Genomic DNA, 23,783 nt, shown 5'->3' on the forward strand with positions numbered 1-23,783 from the left:
TTTGAATAAGCAATTTTCAGTCTGGTAGAGTCTTAACCCAAAGGACCCTAGGGGTACTTTCCCTTCAACCAGAATTGGCGACTCCACTGGGGAACAACACTCTTGTTGTTCCTAGTTTGGGTAGCCTTCAAGCCAATCAAGGCTCAGCCTCTCTGTTTGCTGGTTCTGACTGTCTGATCTGTTCTTGAACTCTAAGCTTTTCCAGTTTTTTCAGTCTGTGTTTTTTTATTTTTCTTGAAAGTCTTCATATACGATGTTTTGTTGGATTACAAAAGCGTATATATGCAATTTGTACTAAGTGAACCCGCGTATACGCAGGTTTACTCAGTTACAGTAGCGTGTACACGCACTCTGCACATCACTGCAGGCGCGTATACTATATAATTTTCAAGATTTATAAATTTTCTTTTTGTTGAATGTTTGTCTGGTGCTTTGGGTCAGTTTCAAGCAGTCATTTTCCAGTAACAGTCCTCTGTTTAACAGGGGGCATCTTGTTCTGAACTCTCTCTAGTTATAAGGAGTATTAGTCTTGTTTTCGTTGATTGCAAGCGTCATTGATTTTTGACACACAAGATTTCTGGTTAAGAATCTTGACTGCTCTGTTTTGGCAAAGTAGGAAGATTGGATTTCAAGCTTTGTGTTCATTTTTGTTTTGATGACCCTTTTGTTTGCTTAACGAAACCATTTTTGTGACCATTTGCTCCTTCATTTCGGGAAATTTGTTTGTTACCATTTTCTTGAAACTTGTCTTTTGATCTTCTGGACTTTCATTGCTGCTTTTGATTGTCGAAAGCGATTTCAAACACATTTATTTTTGTTGAGTTTTCATCATTTGAAAGGTGTCAATTCACAAAAGTGTTTGGTTGCCTATTTATCAATCATTGGTGTCAGTATTTTTGAGAGCTTTCCTTTGAAAAAGACTTTTTGGTTTGATTGAAAGAAAATCTTTTGAAAGTTTTGAGTTTCGCTTTCTTAAACTTGCTTTTCATTTGATTTCCTTTTTGTGAAGTGAAAGTGCTTTGTTTTTATCTTAGAACTTGGTTTTATTGTTTGGACGAAATGATTGGTAACACATCATCTTCTATCTAGGCATTTTAGTGGCAAGACACAATTTGGTAAAGCAACAACTTTCCTTCTTTGTTTTTAGAGTAGTCTTTAAATCTTGCATCCACATATAGTTCTTGCACTAGGATAGATTTGCATCCTTTTTTTTAGGCATATATAGTTTTGTTAGCTTTTGTGAGTGTGGAGTTTGAAAAGAAAAGGAAAATTTGTTTATATTAGAAGTACTTCTGAACCTCATAGAAATTGCTCTTCATCGAAAACAAAAAGTGCATGTGCATGTAGCTAAGTTTTATTAATTTCTTTTGCGTCCATAAAAACACCACAAGTTTCATCACCATTACCTTGTGACTTAAAGAACAGCCTAATAAAATCAAGCGCTAAATTAAAATCCACTAGAACTTTTTTGTTTTAGTCAGTTACACCAACAAGTTTAGGATTTTAGGGCCTTGGATTAGGCGAGTGGAGAGTTAACTCTCCAAGGCCACATAAAACTTCAAACATAAGAGTCTGATTAACGAGAGAAAATCCAATAGCGTTAGGAAGACCAGGAAAGCTCCGGATCTGGGAGTTAAGCACGAGGGTCTGTGAAGACAGGGAAGAGAGATACCCCCTCTCCTACTTGTCCGAACTTACCTCACGACTGTTCCGCCTGGCTTCTGCGACGAGTTGGTACCCATAGTTGCCTCTCCTAGAGATCTACACAGGTGGCTGCGGAGGGGAATCCCGTGGCACCTGAGGTCGACGTTGTATCACTCTCGACAGTACTACTGGAGGGCACCCTTGCGAAGCTTGGGGGCCTGCACCGGCGCAGGCTGTTGTTAGGAGGTCAGCGTAACTTCCTCTGATACCTTCGCTGATAGGACTGGGCCCTCATCATCCCAGACTATCTTCGGAAGGCCCCTTGATTCACTTTCTCGTATTTTGGTGTCCGGTCCTAATCACCCAGAGCGGAAATACTTGGAAGTTGTTTGGCTGGCTGTATCTTTAGGGACTTTATAGTGTGTGCTCTGTGCTCCTATTTGGCCTAGCTTTCAATTTTTTGAGTCTTTAGTTAGATCATAACAAAAAATTCAAAGTGGCTGACCGATCTCCAAGACGGTCTCGAAGACTTCGTGGTCTTTCGCCGCCAAGTTTAGAGCCTTCTCCGAGAACGCGCAGAGGGAGTACCACCGCTGGGGTTCGTCTTACGTCGGTTGACGCATCGGAGATTGATCCTCCTAGCAGAGGCATTATTGCCCAAGCAAGGCCTGGTACTTCTGAACAAGAGAGGGATAATCCAGTCCTTTCTCGAGTTCTTTTTCAAGCGGAGAATAACGTAGAGGTAGAAGAATTCTCAGAGTCGTTAGGGGCTCCGAATTCTCCCCTACCATTTAGTCATCTAGACGTATTGCAATACGTTGGGACTCCGTCACATAGACCATCAAGTCCAGGTTACGCTACGCGCTTACCATTCATGACCACTACTAGAAGCATGGCTTCTACGAGTGCTGCGACTATGCAAACCCCTACATCGGTGCAAGGGGGAGGAACCATTTCCATCCCCTCCACTTCCTTGTTTGGATCTTTTGCGAGCACATCTCTACTTGGGTCTACCTCCATTCCGTCCACGAGTGGAAATGCCCAAACCAATGCTTTTAGTACTGGACTCTTCTCTTTTGGCACCCAATCATAGGGTATTCCATCGGTTCCGTTTAGTGCCGCTACATCCATGATGGGCGGATCGGCTTCATTCCAGGGTTTTCCTTTCGGAAGTGGTCATATACCACATTCCAACCCAACGGTAGGATCCATGCCTTTTTCTTCTATAGGACAAAGCAGCAATCCTTTCCAAGGTTGGAATAACCCTGGGGTTAGTAGTGCAGGAACTGGGAATCCATTTATCGGCCAACAAGGGAATAGGCCGTACACCACGGTTAGTTCGTTTCAAAGTATTCCTCCCCTTGCTTCGGCTTCGAATCCATATCAGGGGTTATCAACTCCTTACCATTCTTTAGGAGGAAACTTTGCGGGTTATGGAGGTTATACGGCTGGAGTTGGTCAAACTCCGAATTTTGCTGGACCACAAGGCTTGCCTTTTGGTTCAGCTGGTTCTACTGGTCACTTCGGGCAGCCTGGTGCCTCCCAAATTCCAGGACAATCTTTTCAGAGCTTTGGGAGTTCTGCCCAGTCTGGGTGGAATCCCCCAGGTCCTCCCAGGCTTCCGTTTCTGGCAACGTTAAACTTGCCATATCTCACAAAGTTAACAAATGACCCAATCAGGTATAATCCGGCCTGGCCTCCAGTCCCAACCAAACTCCCTTCGGACATTCCAAAATTCGAAGGGAAGAGTGGTGAGGACCCGGGCGACCACGTAACCACATTCCATCTGTGGTGCTCATCCAACTCCCTCATCAAGGATTCGATTAGGTTGAGACTCTTTCAGCGCACCTTGACTGGTAATGCGACCAAGTGGTATATAGAGTTGCCAGGGGGCAGCTTTACATCATTCGCCGACTTAGCCAATATTTTCTTAAATCACTTTCAGTTGTCTGTCCGCTATGACGCCGGAACTGAACTTCTGGCCACCTTTCGTTAGGATAAGGCTACTCACATTTCCGATCACATTCAGGAATGGAGACAGAGAAAGAGGCTCATTAAAGCCGAAATTCCCCCGGAATACCGTCTCGAGTGGTTTTTGAAGTCTTTACAACCCGAGATCTCCAAGGATGTCTCCATGTCTGGGGTCTATTCTGAGGAGCAAGCCATTTTTAGGGCCTAGCAATTGGAATTGATCTACTCTCAGTCTGGGATCCTACAAAAGTACTTGCCAGATGCTCCTGGATCTAAGGTTGATTTAGCTAAGCTGAAGCCAGGTCCGCACGCGGACGGTATCGTTGGGTCAGTAGATACATCTACAGTGAACTTGTTGAATCAATTGCAGCAGTTGTCTTTGAAAACTGCTTCTAACAACCAAGTCACATTGTCTAATCCTCCCGCTTCCCAAACTTCTTCAATTAATGCCGTCCAATCCGATAACGCCAAAGGAAATCAAAATTCCAATGGGAAAAAGAAAGGACGTGGTAAGAAGAAGAACTCTGATGGGAAGCCCGATGCAAATAAATCCGGCAACAATGCTGGTGGTGGAAATGAGTCGAGAAAGAAAGTTAAGTTTCCTTGCAATTTATGCAGTGGAGACCATCTAACTCATCTCTGCCCTAGGATTGAAGACGCTCAACGCTTGTTAGGACAGCAAGGGACTTCTAGTTCGCAAGTTGTGTTAACCAACGCTTTTCCCCAAGGGTAGCAACTTCTTGCTGGCGTGAGTTCAAACCCTGGTACCTCTGCAGGGGGCAACCAGGAAGGGGACAAGTCGTCAAATGTTTTCATGATGGGTGCTCACGCTAATGTGGCCACACGGTCACGCAATTATGGTGAAGGTGAAAATTCTAAGGGTAAATCAGTTCCCGAAACTAACAACCCACTTCATATTGAGCGACCTTCTGTTGAGACTATACCTCGGGTGCCGAAAGGTTCCGCAAAATGTGCGACTATTAACCCTAATATTAGGGCAGCCCAGAATTACTCCATTGTGGAGGATCTGGCTCAGAGTCCATGTGCTATGTCCGCGTTAGAGGTTCTCCAGTCATGTCCTGCTCAACGAAGTGCCTTGCTATATGCAATGGGGGTAGTGGATCCAAGTAACTCCTTAGCTCTCACTTTTGATATGAGTAATGTCAAAAAGAGACTTCCTCATCACATGGATTTCCAGATAAAGTCTACCTACCAGAAAATGAATATTTTTCGGACGGTTGTAGATGAGGGAGCTTCCACGTGTGTCATGTCTATGTCATGCTGGAAGGCCATTGGATCACCGTCGGTTGTTCCTCCACCTACCCTATTGACAACATTTGATGGTCACTCTCATAGGCCATACGGGATTATCCTGGCCTTTCCTATATGTGTTGGAGGAAAGGTCGTTAATATTGAAGTAGAGGTCATAGATGCTAACCTAGACTATAATCTCCTCTTAGGAAGGAACTGGATATACGAGATGGATGCCGTGGTTTCGACTCTGTTTCGTGTCATTTGCTTTCCTCATGAGGGGAAAATCATTAAGGTTGACCAATTGGACTATTGTCCAGTTGATCCTCAAGCAAACTCTGACTCTACTATTCCTTTAGTGGGTAATCCCCGTCTGCCTACTGAGAGTCTAGGAGTCGGGATGTACTCTTCATTGATGGGTACGTTTAATCTTCCCCCTCCTATAGCTGGTATAGATACAATTTCATCCTCCAGGGATCCTTTACGGAGAGAGTTTATCCAAACTCCTTATTCTTCGAATCCTGGAACCTTAGCTTCATCTGCGACCACATCAGGGGATGACAAGGTGGGTGGAAGAGAATCTCTTATATCTACAGTGGAACCTAGATGCGAATCTATCGATAACTCTGTAGATAACCATTCTACTATTTCCTTTGGGAAAGAAATAGATGGTGATGTGGCTCATTTTCGGACCCTTGATTCCACCTTTGCATCGGATAGCTCGGATATTGTTTTTCCATCGGATGAAGCGGTATTCGAAGCAATGAAGGCTGTAGATCGACCTTTGGAAGATTTACATCGTCGGTTACACTTTCATTCCCCTGTGCATCAAGTAGAATCTCGGTCCTCCAGTTCGACTAGTGATGTTTGTACGGTCCCTTTGGCTCCAACACATTCATTTGCCGAAGAGAGTATATTGATTGGTTCGATCGTCATACCTATAAACATCCCTAGGAGTCAGTTGGCGGAGCCCCCTGACGGGCTCTACCTCAAGAAGTACTTTTCTTAGTTTTACCAGGCAATGACTTCTTTGTACTTTATGTATATATTTATACATATATCGTCGAGCGTTTTCTGATATCAGTGCTTTTTGGTCTATTGTGGCAGGTGTTGATGGATGATTTGGTTTATTTTGGGTTCGCCGATGGTGCTAGTCGGCACACTCGGAATCTTGCTTCCGCAGCTTGGGTACTTTATTACCCAACTGGTCAGTTGATGATATCGAGAGGCGTGTGTATCAGTCCTGCTTCAAACAATATGGCCGAGTATACAGCTGTTATCAATTTATTATCCGATGCAATCTCTTATGGGATCGACTCGTTGGTAGTATATCTTGATTCTCAATTGATAGTGTCTCAGTTAAATAACATTTATCGGGTTAGAGATCCATTATTATATCGCCAATATTTAAGGGTGAGGTTGTTGCAAAGATCATTTATTTACATTAATTATTTGCACATTCCAAGATCTCAAAATTGGTTAGCTGATTCTATCGGTAATCAAGCATTAGACTGGCATATCAATCATTCATCATCATAAAATCATGCATCAAAAAGTCAAACTGTATATGTATATATATATATATATATATATATATATATATATATATATATATATATATATCATAAAACGCCTCGAGTGTACATATGTGTGTCCAAAAATATACAAAATTGGGACTCAAATGCCCATAATCATGTCAGGCATATCTAACGCCTCGGCTCAGGATGAGTGTCTAAGTATGTCACTATAGCGTGAGCCACGCGCCGAAAGATGCGAACCCAGTCACGTGGCATCCCAACCACATGACGCTGCATATCCGGAGGAAGGTCCTCTATCTCGGCCATCGGTACTTGGCAGCTCAGTCTCGCCAAGTGTCGCTGGACGTTGTTTAAGGTCCGTTCTGTATCCGCAGCTGCCTCTTCGGCTCCTCGGCCACGCCGTCCATGCCGCGGGAATCCATCTGGTCGTACGGGCCCAATGTCTGGAACATGATCATCATATTAGTCATTTGAATCTCGTCAAAAAATATTTTTCAAAATTCATCATTATATTTGAAAAATTCAAAAAAAAAAAAAATCATCATAAAATCATAAAAAATTCTTACCAATCTCGCCCCATGCTGCATTTGGTGGTAACACTAGATCAGGATCTCCTCGGAAATCCAGCCCAGCATAGGGGTAGTCATCCACGGCGATGATCTGTTGCTCCCACCAAGCAAAGAAGTCGTCATCAAATGCATTCCTTGGGACTTCCCCAACCCCCAGACGTTTCATCAAGTCAGCCCACCGGCCCCTGCGTGGATCACATGGACTACTGATGGCAACTGCTACCCTGGGACGGAGTGCGGGAACCTTCTCGAAGAAAAAAGTGCACAAGATGGTTCCGAACCCAAAGTTCTTGGTCTATCCCCTCCTGATAGAAGTGAGTTGTTCCTTCATGTTGGCAAGGAGAGGAGTACACCAGTCAAACACAGTAGTGAGACAGTCCACTGCCATGCTCATGTTTACCCATGACGCCTGATGTAGTGAGGACGATCCGTTCACTCGAGCTATGGTGAACAAGATTATCCTGAGTGAAAAACTCTCCACATGTGGGATAGAGATCTGGCTCCCGACCTTCCGATGACCCGGGCAGTAAAGCTGTACATAGTCATCTACACTGAGGCTATTCCGAGTCCTGCCCCAGGAATGTACTACCTCTCCCCTTCGGGAAAGGCTCGTGATAAAATATATGTCTTCCACTTCTACCCTGAGTGGCATCTGATCAATCACAAATGCTTCCTCATCGACATCCCAATAATCAATGAGTCTCTCGAGCAGACGCATGTTTGCTTTCATATTTGGCAATTTGAAGAATTTTAGCAACCCGCATCCCCGTAGGGCATCTAATGCCTCATCATTGCCCATAACTTCATTATCCACGGCTGAGTGCTCTCTTTCATGCCATGTGATAGTCATCCTGGAAGAAAAAATCATTTTCATCCGTTAGTTTTGTTTATAAAATTAGTTCGTTGCGCACACGTGGGTTCATATATACACAGTCGCGTGTAGGGCCGTCGTATACGCGAATTCAATATTTCCAACCCGCGTGTACGCCGCGAAAGATTTTTTTGCAAAAATCCAACGGTAAAACATCAACTAAAATTCCTAAAAACTATCACAATTGATTGCAAGACAAGTTTGAGGCTTACCTGGAAGTTTTCGGCAAGTTTGAATGGTTGAATTGATCACAGGGAAGTTTGCTCCTTTTGCTCCACAATTTTTGCTCTCCAAATCAAATGGTGAAAATGGTAAGTCAAAAATGCCTTTTATAAGTTTTGAAAATGCAAAAAATTTTCAAAATTTTATTTTGTTTGGCCTCATGTCACTTTTAACTTGGGAGCTTGGAATGTCGAGTTTGGTTTGTTTTCAGGACATTTTTGGACATTTTTCGACAGTTCGAGACGGTTCCATGACCGCTGACCTGTCATGGCAGGTATCGTGTTTTCACTGGCATATAGGTTAGGGACACCATTTTTCCTTTGCATTATGCATACTAGCCTCCATCTGACCAATACATCTGTCGTAGGGTCCACCCCATCGTGTTATGGTTCGTAAGCCATTTTCACTCGCCGACTCTTTAAATCATGACACGATGATAGAGCCATCCCTTTACATGGGCATCGTAGTTAGCACCTCACTGACATTTGTTGCCCATGCTGCTTCGTTTTGAGTAGGCTCGGGAGTCCTCTGTAGTCCTGCCATGACTTATGCGTTGAAGACTCATTCCTCTTTTCTTCTTCGCTTCGTTCTGGCCTTATACCCTAGAGGCTCCTATGTGTGTCGAGTTGTACTTCTGCATTGCATGTTGACCATTTGCACCTTATGACCTAGAGCCGGCTTCACTTGGACTCGTGTTTAAGCCAACTTTTGACCTTGACATCTGCAAAATCAACCTTGCATACCTTTGACTTCTGCAGCTTGACATACCGTGATCCGTGGAAGGAACATACCTCTGAGTGTCACTGACCAGTTTTCACCTCCCTGCATTGAGCATAGGAACGTTCCTTTCCTAGGAACTAGATCATTTGTTTCACCGACACTCGTTCTTTCCACTGTACCATAGCATTCTTTTATTCTTTTTCTGGCTTATTAGAAAAAGACAAAAAAAATTAAATATTCCAAAAAAGAGCGGGAACAGGGACATTATTTCCATTTATTGTTGGCAGCTAGAGTCAGTCGTGTCGCCCTTGAACAAAGCACTCAAAACAAAGTCTCCTCTGCATGGGTGGGATTTAGTTTGACTTAGGTATGCCATAACCTTGTTATTGAGTCAATTCTCCCCCGATTGGTTATCTCTTCCAATCATATGGAGGGTTCGTTCGTGCCTCCTGCATGGCGAACTTATAGAGAGTCATCATATGCTGCCACATAGTCACATTGAGTCGTGCTTTTGTTCAAGGGAAGTTAGCCTGAGTCGGCCTTTCTGCGGTGTCTCTTGACTCATTATCAGTCGGCCATCCCTGGTTGTCAGTATCATGTCTATCATCACATCAGTTATATTGGTCCTTTACTCGTGCCGGTTTGTGAAGGTCCCCATTGACTTCTTGCTGGCGGGTCTTGTCCTTATCGACGACGACACCTTGCTCTGAGGACAGGCCTAGAGCCGCACCCTAGCCCTATTTTCATTATTGATAGGTCACCTTGTGCTCAGCATCGATCAGTATCATGGGTCTTTGACTGAGTGGTTTCCCTTATGTTCGACATCAACATACATTATCACACATTGGGATTCATGCAGTACCTTGGTTTCCATTTGACCCTATTGGTGGATACCTCGCCTCTGTGTCAGCTTTCATTATTGGTTGGTTCAGAGGGTTTCTGCCATGCGCTAGCCACATCTTGTGTACGCCGGAAACGTACTTCGGTTGGGTTACTACATCTTTTTCGTCCGATTCCTTCCACATTATTGGCCTACGGGTTACACTCGCACTAGATTGATGGAGGATGCCTTAATGCCTTCCTTCTAGCAGATCTTTCCCTATCGACTCCGACTCATTGCTCTGGGGCAAAGATCTAGAGTCCATTTGGCAGTACCTTGGGGTTTGCAGTCATTAGTGGCAGATCCTTCGCTATCGACAGTGGGAAACCATCATTGTCTCCTGATCGATAGATTCTTAGACTTCAGCTCATCTATTCACACTTGTTAGATTGTACTGGGTACCTTGACGCTCATTATCATTATCGGTGAGTAGTCTCGCGTTTGTTAACGGTATACATCAATGACCGGTAATCAAACGATTTCTCACATGGTCGACTTCAGATCATTTATTCCCATGGTGTAGAAATGTACCACGGCGGTCGGTGAAGACCTCAGGTTGTATCAACATTCATTGGTTCACTTGACAGTTGCTCCTGTTGCTGCTAGTTGATACCACTCCACCTTGTATGTTGCAGTCAGTCACGGCGACATTCTATATGCTGGCACCTGAGTTTGCAATGTAGTACCATCCTATTCCATCATGTTCAGTTGGTACCTTTTGGGATCAGTCTTTGATATCAGTGATCCGTTGTATCTTTCAACATCATTGACAGTTTTATATGTGATATTTAGACATGTACTTTCTCCTTATGATCAGATGATCCATTACGTATCTTCCAGTCATTTATACTTGTATACTTAGTGGATCCGCTTGTACTTGATATGCGGACATGCTTTACTTTTTCTGAGCATGGGTATGCCCGCCTCAGACAGTGTTTCTTTCTGATCTCCTTTTGGTGGCTTGGCAGGCTGAATTCCGGTGAAGTCCTCCTCGGGTTTTCGACAAGACTTCCTTTCCATGTTCTTACATAATATATTTCGGCCATCATGTTCCCCTTCTGACCTCATACATTAGGGGGCATCTGTTATAGCTCCAAATCTCACTCTTATGGTTTGTGATGCTGCACTCATGGCCTAGGGAAACCCCTCCTTCCAGACATGGTCCTAAAATTTAAAAAACAGTGTTTTATTCCCTATACGCGACATTGCCCTGAGTTAAACGCGTGTACACGCGGGTCTGTGTATACCCAACCCGCGTGTATGTATTAAAACACTTAAAAAAATAAATAATTCCTCATTTTCGGGCGGAGATCGCGGGTTTTACCTGTTGATCACCTGTTAGTGCCCGTGGCCCAACTGTTCCCAACCAACTCCTAACTAAAAAACTACTTTGGAGATGGTATAAAAAGACATCAAAGGGAAGGCCTAATAGAGAGAGAAAAGAAGAGCAAGATTATTATGCTGAGATTTTCCCCATAGACCAGCTCTGAAGTCCTTGGTGCCTTCTGCACTTCCCCCATTTTGCATAGGAAACCCTTGTTTCCATGTGTATTGGTGATCATTCATCCTTTATATCACCATTGAGTAAGACTTGGAAGGAGCTCTTGTTGGAGGCTTGATGTTGGAACGAATCCAGGAGGAAGCTTTGCTTGGAGCCTGCTGAAGGTGTTTCAGGTGAAATCTTTCCGTTATATATACTTTACTTGCATTTATATAAAGAAACACGTCTTGGTTCCCGAAACAATCTTTCTTTATGCTTATGAGATTCTTGTCTTGAATTCTTATGCAAGTAGTTACTTAAAGATTTTTATAACTAACTTTATAGCATGAAGATGGTTTTCATATAAGTATTTGTCCATGTACTGTTGTGTTCTTTGATTTGCTTGTTTTACAGGTCAAATAAGAAGAAGGGAACTCCAAGAAGGGTTTGGACCCTAAAGGCCTTCTCGAACATAGGACCTTAGGTACGTACCCTTAACATTAGAATTTGCTTAAAGTAAAGATAATGGCTGTGTGTGTTTCTTTGAATAAGCAATTTTCAGTCTGGTAGAGTCTTAACCCAAAGGACCCTAGGGGTACTTTCCCTTCAACCAAGTAGCCCCTCCTTTGTCGACTTGAAGAACCATGATCTGCTTGTTGTGGTTCAAGGATTTTAAGGCCTCAAATCCAGCCTTACTAATATTGCTTCTAGGGGGTTTTGCCTTCCTAAGGACAACATCGTAGTCCTACCTAATAGTATCCTTAATATTATCAGGTAACCCGTTAATACCAAACTCTACATCACACATAATGTCTTCCACCGGGATCTTCTTCGGGGCTAGGGAAAAATTTAATCCTCTCTCGAGAAGGCTAAAGACAGGGGGGTGAAGAGAATTTAGAAATATTAACAACCCTATTATTCCGAGAAATATGAGGAAGCTTATTATTATTATTATTATCTTCAAAATTAAACTTCCCGTTATAAATAATACCATCATAACAATTTAACTCACTATTATTCTTACTATTAAACTTAATACTATCAATGTTGTTATTAATATGACTACTAATCTTCCATTTAAATTATAATCATCATGATAATTATTATTATCATAATTATTATTATTATTAAAATTAGAATTAAAATCACCCAACTTATCCAACTAATTAAGTTCCTTATTACCATACCTAATAAACCGTAGAACAGAACTGGTATTTGAACACTGGATTGGAGAATTGAGGGAGGCTGGACTAGACTTAGGAGAATGCCAATTGGGGAGACCACGTGAGGACGTCACCAGTTCAATGGTAGGAATCTGCAATTTAAAAGAACGAGGATTGGGTAAGGACGGTGGACGTTGATCAGGAGAAATGAAGGAGGACCCAACTGCATTATCAGGCAACGAGGGCGGACCAAGGCCGCAAGGATCCAAAGCGGAGAGACCAAGGGAGGACCACACCAGAACAATGGTAGGGCTAGGCGAGCATGGAGGCTTAAATGTGGTGAGGCCATGAAGAGAGGACTGCGTCGAGTCTATCGTTAAGTTCGGCAGGACAGGAGAGATAGAGCCATCATATTCAGGTTGAAGGGAAATGCCAGAATGAGACAGACCAAGCACGCCAGAGACAGTCCACTTGTCAAGGGCTTGATTACCCTGAGGACTGAGACCCATAAGAGGGTACTACATAGAGTTCCTGGCAGAGTATAGCAGCAGAGGAGAGTTGGACGGATGACAGCCAAGGAGAAAGCGAAAGAACCGGAACCAAAGCAGGGAATTCAAGATGGCTGGAACGCAAGGTTGGCTCCAAGTTAGACAACGAAGAGCAAGGGACTTGAAGGCAAAGACCAGAGGAGATGGTTGCTTCATTAGAATCCACCAACGAAGTTTGATGCGCAGGAGAGCAGCCCATAGCAAAATGTTCGTGAACCCACGACTGAAGAGAAGACAGTTGATTAACTGAAATCTAGCTATGGGATGGCTTACCCATGGAGAAGAAATTACCATCAAGCGCAGAGGACTTTTCAGACAACTTCCGAAACTTTCAAGCCTATTTTTGTCTCCAAAATTCCTCCATTCGCAAAGATTTAAGAGCTGAAAATGCATCAACTCTTGACTAAAGGGAGGCAGAAATGATGTCAAAAAGTTCCAAATGCAGAGCAAGAAGAAACCGAGAAAACTGATCGAGAGCTATCTTAACCCTGCAAATCTCAGACCTCAGTAATGCTAAACTGGCATTCAGAAAGACACGGTGGTACCTAGGAGTATTGAGGCGATGATTAATCTCGGCAAAAACCAGGATGATAGAGGAATCTCTGCATCTCTTAAGAAACGTTAGATCTAACTTCAACTTTGAAACCTACAAGCGTGCCTGTTCAAAATGATGAACTTTAGTCATAGTGGCCCTATCGTGTAGGGATGAAATTGCAGAGTTAAGGCTTCTTAATCCATATCAAATTTATAGAGAAGATTTTTCGATAAAAATCACAATTTATTTCATTTTGTCGATGTGTTTTGAACCAACATGTGTGGTTCATTGTCAGGACAAGTTGAAGAACCAAACCATGGTAGCAGTTTAAATACAGAGAGCAAATCATCCAACAGCTATCTTTGACTAGGAAATGGCTATATGTGACCAAGAAACAACTGTATTTGACTCGGAAACTGTACTGGACCGAGGGATAGGGAAATTCAATTAATTCAAAAGTTAGTTTTGTTAAATTATATTATATTAAATTAAATTTAACTGTTTATATTTAAACTAATAATAGATTTATTATTATTATTAAAGTTATATAGAATAAATACCAACAAATATTATTAAATAAATTAAATTTGTTTGTTAAGGACTGTTAGATGATCCAAAAATACAAATTTTATCATAGGTTATAAAATTAGAATAAAATAATTATTAATTTAAGATATTAAATTAATAATTATTATTCTAGAATGTTTAGTTATTTAATGGAGACTTTTAGAATTAGCATATTGTTGTAACTAGATATGACTCTCCAAATGTGTCGTATCTTAGGCTCTATTATAGGAGATTAGTTAGCTATTTGTTTGAATAGCATTTATTGTAAATGGACACTTGTTATTTAATAAGTGATCCATAATTAGAGGTAGTTAGGACATGGAGCTTATAAATAGCTCATTGCAAGAGTGTTTGGTTGTTCGGGTGTAAGCTCTTGCAAATCAATTATGTAATTATTTTTTTCTGATTAATAAAATTATGTGTCTGAGGACACTTCTGCCATTATTGTGGTATTAGAGCTCCAGTAATGCTGCAGTTGATTTGAGGAAGAGATTCCAGCAGTTGATTTGAGGAGGAGATTCCAGCTCTATCAGATCGTGGAAAAACTCAACTCCGTTGAAGTGATCAACAAAAGATTGGTATGAAATTTGCAACAATTTTTTTTTTTTTTATTGATTTTAGATCTGCCAATTCTAAAATCATTTTTAAAAAAAGGCTACAAATGCAAATCTGTATGATTTTTTTTAAATTGGTTGAGTGAATAAAACCATAAAAAAAGGACAGCGCTGTATTATGCCATTCCCCACTAGTATTCCTTTTAAATTAATGAAGGACGCCTGCGACTTCCTTTTCTGGTTTAAAATAGTGGTAGCCAACTCTGGAACGTAATTCCCTGCATAACTTTTGCCTGCTATATAGAAGTCTTGGAATTTGTACTTTGGAAATCTTCTGAACCAATTTACGAGGAATACATACGTGTCTGCAAGATTGTCTTCCAATTCCTTAATTTTCTTATCTTTCTCCTCAGCGGCATTCTTTAAACGAGTGAATTATTCGTGTATTTCCGGATCAAGGAGCAACCTCCTTGCCTTAAGTGATGGAGGCTTTAACTGTGACTTCAAATCCCGAACAGCTGTCTTTAATTCTGCAATTTCCTGCTCCTTTTTTGCAAAGTTTACGATAAATGCAGCCTCCCTTTTTTAGCTTTCTTCAACTGTTCTCTCAATGACTCGTCAGAAGATCTTAGGTTCTGAATCGCATTTAAAACAAGACCTGGTTCAGGATTTGTTCCTGCTAAAATAAATGACTCATTCCGAAAAGCTGAATGCCACTTCTCTAGCTCATCTTCAGCATGTTTACATTTATCCTGGTAAGATTTACACTCTTCCTCACATTTTTTAGACTGTCTCTTAGAATCAAAACGATTCCAGTAGCTGCGCCTGGTGCATGGTCTTCCTCTACATGATCCTTGAAAGTATGATCATCATCTTCAAAAATCTGTTAGTTTTCTACATTATCCAGAATGGAAGGCCTGTAAATAATCACTGTTCGCTCACCCTGTTCAAGTTCCAGACAAGGCTGCAGAATAAAAGTTGCGCCTGTTAATGAATCGGCTGTCACATTCATTGACCAGGGCACCGCAGATTAAACATCATGGAAGAGGAACAACTAGCTGAAAGTTCAGGAATATTTTAATTTCGACAGCATCAAGATATAAACAAAGCCTGTAAGCCACTAGATTGTCAGCTGGAATGCAATTGTAACATACCCAATGTGCAAGGTGCACTCACAATTGAAGGTTATGGGCTTATTGATTGTCCCAATAAAGATGATTTTATAGATCTGAATTCTGTCGAGAGAGTGGAGAAAATTTCACTGGCAGAGTCAAATCAACTGCTGATTGGATTGGGAATGAAAAGCCGAGACCAACCAGCGTTGCCAGCTTGCCAATTAGTGAAGCCAGCGTGAGCCAACTTGCCAACAAGAAGCCTGTCAGCTTGGATCATAAATATTTTTTTTGTAATATTAATGCATATTGTATTTTGGAGAGATCTAATGATTTGTAATTTTGGGAATTTATTGTTAGTGGAGAAATAAGGTGATTGTAATTTTTTGGAGCAATAAGGAGTTTTTTTTGTTTTTTTAAGGAGATAAATGTAACTCAAAGTAATTTTACTTTGAGGGGGGGTAAATTTTTTTTACCAGATTGTGCAAAAGCACCATTATAAAAGGTCAAATTTTGAAAGTTGCCCTGTAAAAATTTGAGAAATTGACTAGAGCAAGTGCAAAGCTCAGTCAATATTCTCCTGTTTTGACGACTATTCGAGGGTCAAGGCCAAGCCCCGATAGATCGTGTTTTTTGCGTGGTGTATTGTGCTAACTATCTTGTCCTTTCTGTTCTGCTTCTTGGTGCATCTCTTCAACGCTAAAAATGTCTAAGTTGATTAATTTATTTTTTGACTCAGACAAACTTGAAGGCACCAAATCTTATAAAATGTGGCATCGTCTTATTGAAAGCACGCTCATTTACAATGAATTATGGCAGGGCATATGTGATGGAGATGTTAAGCCGAATAAACCCACAGATGCAACTGCACTGGCAAAATGGGAAGTCAAGAATGCTAAAGCCTTAGCTCTTATTAAATCTTCTGTAAATGATGAAATGTATGTACATATAGAAAATGCCACAGATGCATGGACTGCCTTGAAAACTTTTAAAGACCTCTTTGATACTCAACCAGAATCAAAAAAGGTCGATCTACAATTAAAGTTGTTGCAACAAAAATTAACTGAAGGTGGTGATATTCTTGAATATATTTCAAGACTCAAGAATATTAGGCAAGAAATTATTAATGCTGGTTTTCCCGCTATCGATGATAGCTTTATGGTCACAATTGTAATTGTCGGGCTTCCTTCTTCTTACACACATTTTTTAGAAACTCTACAAGTAACTGGGAAATTAGAGAAACTAAAGTTCGATGAACTTTGTGAAATGTTGAGTCAGCATGAAAAAACTTTTGGGAAGAAGAAGAAAGTTGGTGAAGATGTTTTTCTTACAGAAGCCAGCAGTAGTAAATCATCAGCAGAGAGTTCTCGAGGCAGAGGTAGAGGGAATCATAATCAAGCAGCATATAATCGAGGTCGAAGCCAAAACAGAGGAAACAATTTTAACAGAGGAGGAAGAAATAATTCTCAAGGTAGAGGAAATAACCAAGGAAGAGGAAATTTTCAAGGACAAGGCTATAGTAATCAAGGTAGAGGACAATATAAAAATAGAAGTCAAAGCCGAGGCAGAGGACAATCTTCAGGAAGAGGAAGAGACTTAAGTCAAATAGTGTGTCGAAGGTGCAATAAAGTTGGCCATTATGCTGAAGATTGTCGAACTTCACTTAATAAAATTCCCAAATTTCAGCAGCATTCAGCACAATTTGCAAATGATCAAGATGAAGACAGCTCAGAATATGTTTTTACTTCCTCACCAACATCACAAATTTCATCTCATCTTAGAAGTGACTATGAAGATGCCTGGATCTTGGATTCCGGGGCAACTCAGCACATGACATGTCGACGTGATTTTTTCTGGAATTTTCAAGAATGACAACTTAATTCAATTTTTCTTGCTGATGATAAAAAACATACTCCTTATGGAAAAGGAGTCGTAAAAGTTTTTCTCCCTGACATTGGAGAAAAATTTATTTCCAACGTATGGTATGTACCCAGTTTCAAGAAAAATTTGCTCTCTTTAGTCACGATTTGACAAGAAAGACATCAGGTGATTATGGAAGATGGTTTAGTGAAGATTAATTCAGTGAAACAGAACTTGAAAACAGTTATGACAGGTTATGAAGATGGAAAACTGTTACGGATGAAAGGGACAGTTATTCCAAGGCATTCTGATTTTGCAGGGGCAGTGACTACAGTTATTTCACCTATCAGATTATGGCATGTAAGATATGGACATTTGAATTTTGAGAGTCTTTCTCAATTTCAGAAACAAGGAATCGTTAAAGGACTTCCCACATTCAAAAGGGAAAATGCAAAATGTGAAGCTTGCATTTATGGCAAACAAAATCGAGAAAGTTTTCCAACAAGTTCATGGCGTGCAAACAGACGGCTACAACTAATTCACAGTGATGTTTGTGGTCCACTACAAACCTCATTTGGTGGTTGCAAGTATTTTTTACTATTCATTGATGATTTCAGCAGAATGACTTGGGTTTACTTCTTGAAGAACAAGTCAAAAGCATTTGATAAGTTTAAAATTTTTCGCCAACTTGTTGAAAATGAAGTCAAAGAAAGGATAGGTACTCTCAGGACGATAATGGGGGAGAATTCACTTCAAATGAATTCAAAACTTATTGCAGTGAAAATGGCATAAGACGACATCTCACTAATGTTTACACTCCACAGCAAAATGGAGTAGTCGAAAGAATGAATCGCACTTTGTTAGGAATGGCGAGATCCATGTTAACCTTCAAGAGGTTAAGTCCAACATATTGGGCGGAAGCAATACATACAACTGTCTACTTAAGAAACAGATCTCCAACTGCTTCTTTAGACGGAATCACACCTTATGAAGCTTGGTTTGGTTTCAAACCTCGAGTTAAACATCTTAGAGTTTTTGGGTCAGTGTGTTATGCCTTAGTTCCGAAAGAAAAACGAACTAAGCTTGACTCAAGAAGTTTAAAATGCACAATGATAGGCTATTCTGATGAGAAGAAAGGGTATTGTCTTTTGACCAATGGAAAATTCATTGTGAGCAGGGATGTCATTTTTGATGAAACAAAGAGTAAGAGTGCTGAAGAAATTGAAAATCTTCTTCACAAATTAGAAAGTAAGGGAAGTAAAAGAAATGGAAAAATGAAAATTCAACCAACTTCACCAAATTGGTATGAACTTGATTTTCCTTCCTCTGCAGATGAGTCATCTAGTCCATCTACATCAACAACATCATCTGGGTCTTCTAGCAGTTCATCCGCATCTCCAAGCAACAGTAGTTATTCAGACAATGAGTCTCCACATTCTTCACCTGAACGACGTACATTAGTTTATATTAATCCTCTTTACAATGATGGGGACTTTACAGAAGCACAAACAAGTGAGCACCAACTTCCGAAATGGGCAGTTCAACTTTTGAAAGATGTAAAGCCTGATGAACAGAATAAAACTGGCACCAGAAGGGCACATAGAAGTGAAGGCAATTTTGCCTTGATAGCAAATGATTTTAGTGAACCTTCCACATACAAAGAGGCAGTAAAACATAAAGAATGGCAACAGGCTATGGTTGACGAATATAAAGCAGTAATTGATAACAACACTTGGAAACTTGTTGATTGTCCACCAAATGTTAACCCCATAGGATGCAAATGGGTTTACAGAATTAAGTATAATCAGATGGGTGAACTTGACAAGTATAAAGCACGACTTGTCGCAAAAGATTTTGCGAAGCAGGAAGGCATTGATTATGAAGAAACCTTTGCTCCAACAGCTAAATGGAACACCATCCGATTAACACTTGCATTGGCCACTCAAAAAGGATGGAAAGTTCATCAAATGGATGTGAAAAGGGCTTTTCTCAACGGGGATTTACAGGAGGAAGTGTATATGACCCAACCACCAGGTTTTGAAGTTGAAGGACAAGAACATAAAGTCTGCAAATTGATCAAGGCTTTATATGGATTAAAACAAGCTCCCCGAGCCTGGTATGCAAAAATGGATGATTACCTTAAGAAAGTTGGTTTTCATCGAAGTGAATCTGATGATACTTTGTATGTGCACCAACAGGGCAAATATCTGGTAATTCTTGTTATGTATGTCGATGATTTGATCATCACTGGCAATCATGATGATCATATTGCACAGGTCAAAAAGGAGTTACATGCAGGTTTTAAGATGACAGATTTGGGATTACTTCACTACTATCTTGGAGTTGAAGTCTTCCAACGTCCACATCATATTTTCATTTCTCAGAGTAAGTATGCCGCAGAGGTTCTTCAGCGATTTGGCATGCAAGATTGCAAGCCCGTTCTCACCCCCATGGAGCAAAACTTGAAACTTTCAAAATTTGAAGGGGGGAAAGGTGGACAGTACAACTTACAGGCAGTTGATTGGCAGCTTGATTTATTTGACAAATACTCATCCTGATCTATCTTATGCAGTCAGTATTCTTTCACGTTTTATGCAGGAACCACGGGACAGCCACTGGAATGCAGCCAAAAGAGTTCTTAGATATATCCAAGGAATAAAAGATTTTGGTCTTCTTTACACAAAGACTAAAAAATTTGTACTTGGTGGATATTCTGATGCCGACTTTGCTGGGAGTATTGATGATCGTGCATCAACATCAGGTTATTTAACGAATATGGGGTCAGCAGCAGTATCTTGGAGTTGTAAAAAACAAGCTACAGTGGCCACTTCTTCCGCAGAAGCAGAGTACATTTCAGCATGGGAAGCAACATGTGAAATTGTTTGGTTGCGCCGAATTTTGCAGAGTTTGGGAATTTCTTAGGGAGAAGCTACATCATTGTTCATTGACATCCAGTTAGCCATCAAACTTGCCAAGAACCCAGTTTTTCATTCAAAGACAAAGCATGTGGACACCAAGTATCATCATATCAGGTCTCTCATTGCCAAAGATGTCCTCAAACCAGTTTATTGTCCTTCCGAAGATCAGATCTCCGACATTTTCAGGATAAAATTTACTAAGTTCAGGGATGAACTTGGTATCTGTTGTAATGTATCTTTGGATCATAGGGGGGAATGTTAGATGATCCAAAAATACAAATTTTATCATAGGTTATAAAATTAGAATAAAATAATTATTAATTTAAGATATTAAATTAATAATTATTATTCTAGAATGTTTAATTATTTAATGGAGACTTTTAGAATTAGCATATTGTTGTAACTAGATATCACTCTCCAAATGTGTCGTATCTTAGGCTCTATTATAGGAGATTAGTTAGCTAGTTGTTTGAATAACATTTATTGTAAATGGACACTTGTTATTTAATAAGTGATCCATAATTAGAGGTAGTTAGGACATGGAGCTTATAAATAGCTCATTGCAAGAGTGTTTGATTGTTCGGGTGTAAGCTCTTGCAAATCAATTATGTAATTATTTTTTTCTGATTAATAAAATTATGTGTCTGAGGACACTTCTGCCATTAAGGACTAACCTACTTAGTTAGTTATATTAAAATTATTTTAGGTTTATTCGTTCAAGAATTCTTATTTAATTTATGTTAAATTTATAATGGGATCATCATTCTTTAAATTTCTTCATTAAGGTGAAACTTATTAAATTAATTGTTACATTATACCAATAATTACCTAAGGCTTAATTTAACTTATATAATTAATAATAGATTTAAAATAGATCCAATACAAATTAATATTATTAAAAGAAATACTAAAAAATTAAAATTTATTATTAAAGTCTAACCTACCCAGATAGTTAAAAAAATGACTTAAAACTAAAGTAAAAGGCCTAACAGAATCGAAATAGGGCATTTTCTTATTAAACTTTATTTTAAAGTTATTAAGGAACTACTAAGAAAGAAGGAGGCGGTTTTTGATTCATGTCAATCGTTAAAGTTCAAATGGGATAATTGGCATCATTATTTAAAATTCCTTATTAAGGTAAAAAATATTATATTAATTAGTCCACTATGCTTTAATTACGGCTTAAAGAGATTTTTACCACCTATATAAATAAATATCTTATTCTAATAAGAGAACAAGAAAGATTAAATTAATTGAAAATTATTATTAAAATCAAAGAGAAGAGAAGGAAAAAGGACAACACATGGTCCAGATGCTGAGAGAAGATCACAACAAAGGAACAGTGCACAAGGCGGGGGCGGCTAGGAAGAAAGGGCAGGGATCCAACATCTGCTAATCTTCCAGTCGTCATCCCTGTTGAGATTTCTCGGCCTTTTTTCAATTTCTATGGCCTCCCTAAACTTCCAGTGATGAAAAGGGGTAATCTTGGCAATAACACAGGCCTCCTCAATACATATGTGATGCTTATTTTTTCTGTGTGTTCTGCTAGGGCAGAAGACTCGGTCCTCTTATGTTTTAAGTCGGTTGAGTGTTCATGAATCCTTTGATTAATAGAGTGCCCAGTGTCACCATCCCACAGGAATAAGTTATAACATAGACACCTTTCATGTCCTTGGGGTCAATGGGGTCTTTAAGATATCTAAGAGAGCTACGGATGGTGTTAAGGGGTCTAAATAAAGAGGGCACATTATGCCTCTTGAGGATTCTCACAATCTTATCTGTGGTCCCCTAGATGAACGGGAGATGGACCCCTGAGACCTAATCCTTAGGGTCTTTCTTAACTTTGGGACCTTGGCTGCATTTAAGGAAAGCTTTCAGATCTCGTGCGTACTATAACCATTATTAACAAAAACATTAAGGAGATGGTCTTTCTCCTTTTCAAGTTTCTTATCATCAGATATTCTCAGTGCTCTATTAATCAAAGAATTCATGAACACTCAGCCGACATAAAACATAGGAGGACCCAGTATTTTGCCTTGGCAGAACACGCAAAAAAAACTAAGCATCACGTATGCATTGAGGAGGCCCATGTTATTGCCAAGATTGCCCCTTTTCATCACTGGAAGTTTAGGGAGGCCATGAAAATTGAAAAAATGCCGAGCAATCTAAACTGGGTTAACGGATGGAATATTAGCAGATGTTGGATCACTGCCCTTTCTTCCTAGTCACCCCCGCCCCCTCCTCCTGCCTTGGCCCCACCTTGTGCATTGTTCCTTTGTTGTGATCTTCTCTCGATGTTTGGACCATGTGTTGTCCTTTTTCCTTCTCTGCTCTTTGATTTAATTAATAATTTTCAATTAATTTAATCTTTCTCGTTCACTTATTAGAATAAGATATTTATTTATATAGTTGGTAAAAATATTTTTAAGCCTTAATTAATTAGCATACTTGATTAATTAATATAATATTTTTTACCTTAAGAAAGGAATTTTAAAGAATGATGCCAATCATTCCATTTGAAATTTAATGATTGACATGAATCAGAAACTGCCTTCTTCTTTCTCAGTAGTTCCTTAATAACTTTAAAATAAAGTTTAATGAGAAATTAACCCGTTTTGATTCTGTTAGGTCCTTTACTTTAGTTTTAAGTCATTTTTCTAACTCACTGGGTAGGTCGGACTTTAACAATCAATTTTTATTTTTTAGTATTTCTTTTAAATATATTAATTTGTATTGAATCTATAATAAATCTATTATTAATTATATAAGTTAAATTAAGCCTTAAGTAATTATTGGTATAGTGTAATAATTAATTTAATAAGTTTCACCTTAATGAAGAAATTTAAAGAATGATGATCCCATTATAACTTTAACATAAATTGAATAAGAATTCTTGAACGAATAACCTTAAAATAATTTTAATATAACTAACTAGGTAGGTTATCCATTAACAAACAAATTTAATTTATTTAATAATATTTGTTGATATTTATTCTATATAACTTTAACAATAATAATAAATCTATTATTATTTAAATATAAACAGTTAAATTTAATTTAATATAATATAATTTAAAAAAAACTAACTTTTGAATTAATTGAATTTCCATATCCCTTGGTCCAGTACAGTTTCCCAATCAAATATAGTCATTTCCTGGTCACATATAACCATTTCCTGGTCAAAGATAGTTGTTGGATGATCTACTCTCTGTATTTAAACTGTGTCCATGGTCAGGTTCTTTAAATTGTCCTAGCGATGAACCACACTTGTTGGTTCGAAACGCGTCAACAAAATGAAATAAGATGTGATTTTTACTGAAAAATCTTCTATATAAACAACCAATTAATCGTTGGTCAACTCTCCAGCAATCGCTATAGTC

General features: G+C 39.5%; 1 pseudogene; it reads right to left on the reverse strand.

Annotated features, from left to right (window-relative positions):
* LOC149222970 (uncharacterized) overlaps positions 1-23,783 on the reverse strand; it is a 52,724-nt pseudogene that overhangs the window by 19,452 nt on the left and 9,489 nt on the right.

Source organism: Pinus tabuliformis, chromosome Q (genome assembly GCF_031772625.1).
Source record: "Pinus tabuliformis cultivar Carrire ecotype Pingquan chromosome Q, CPIR1, whole genome shotgun sequence".
Lineage (NCBI taxonomy): Eukaryota > Viridiplantae > Streptophyta > Pinopsida > Pinales > Pinaceae > Pinus > Pinus tabuliformis.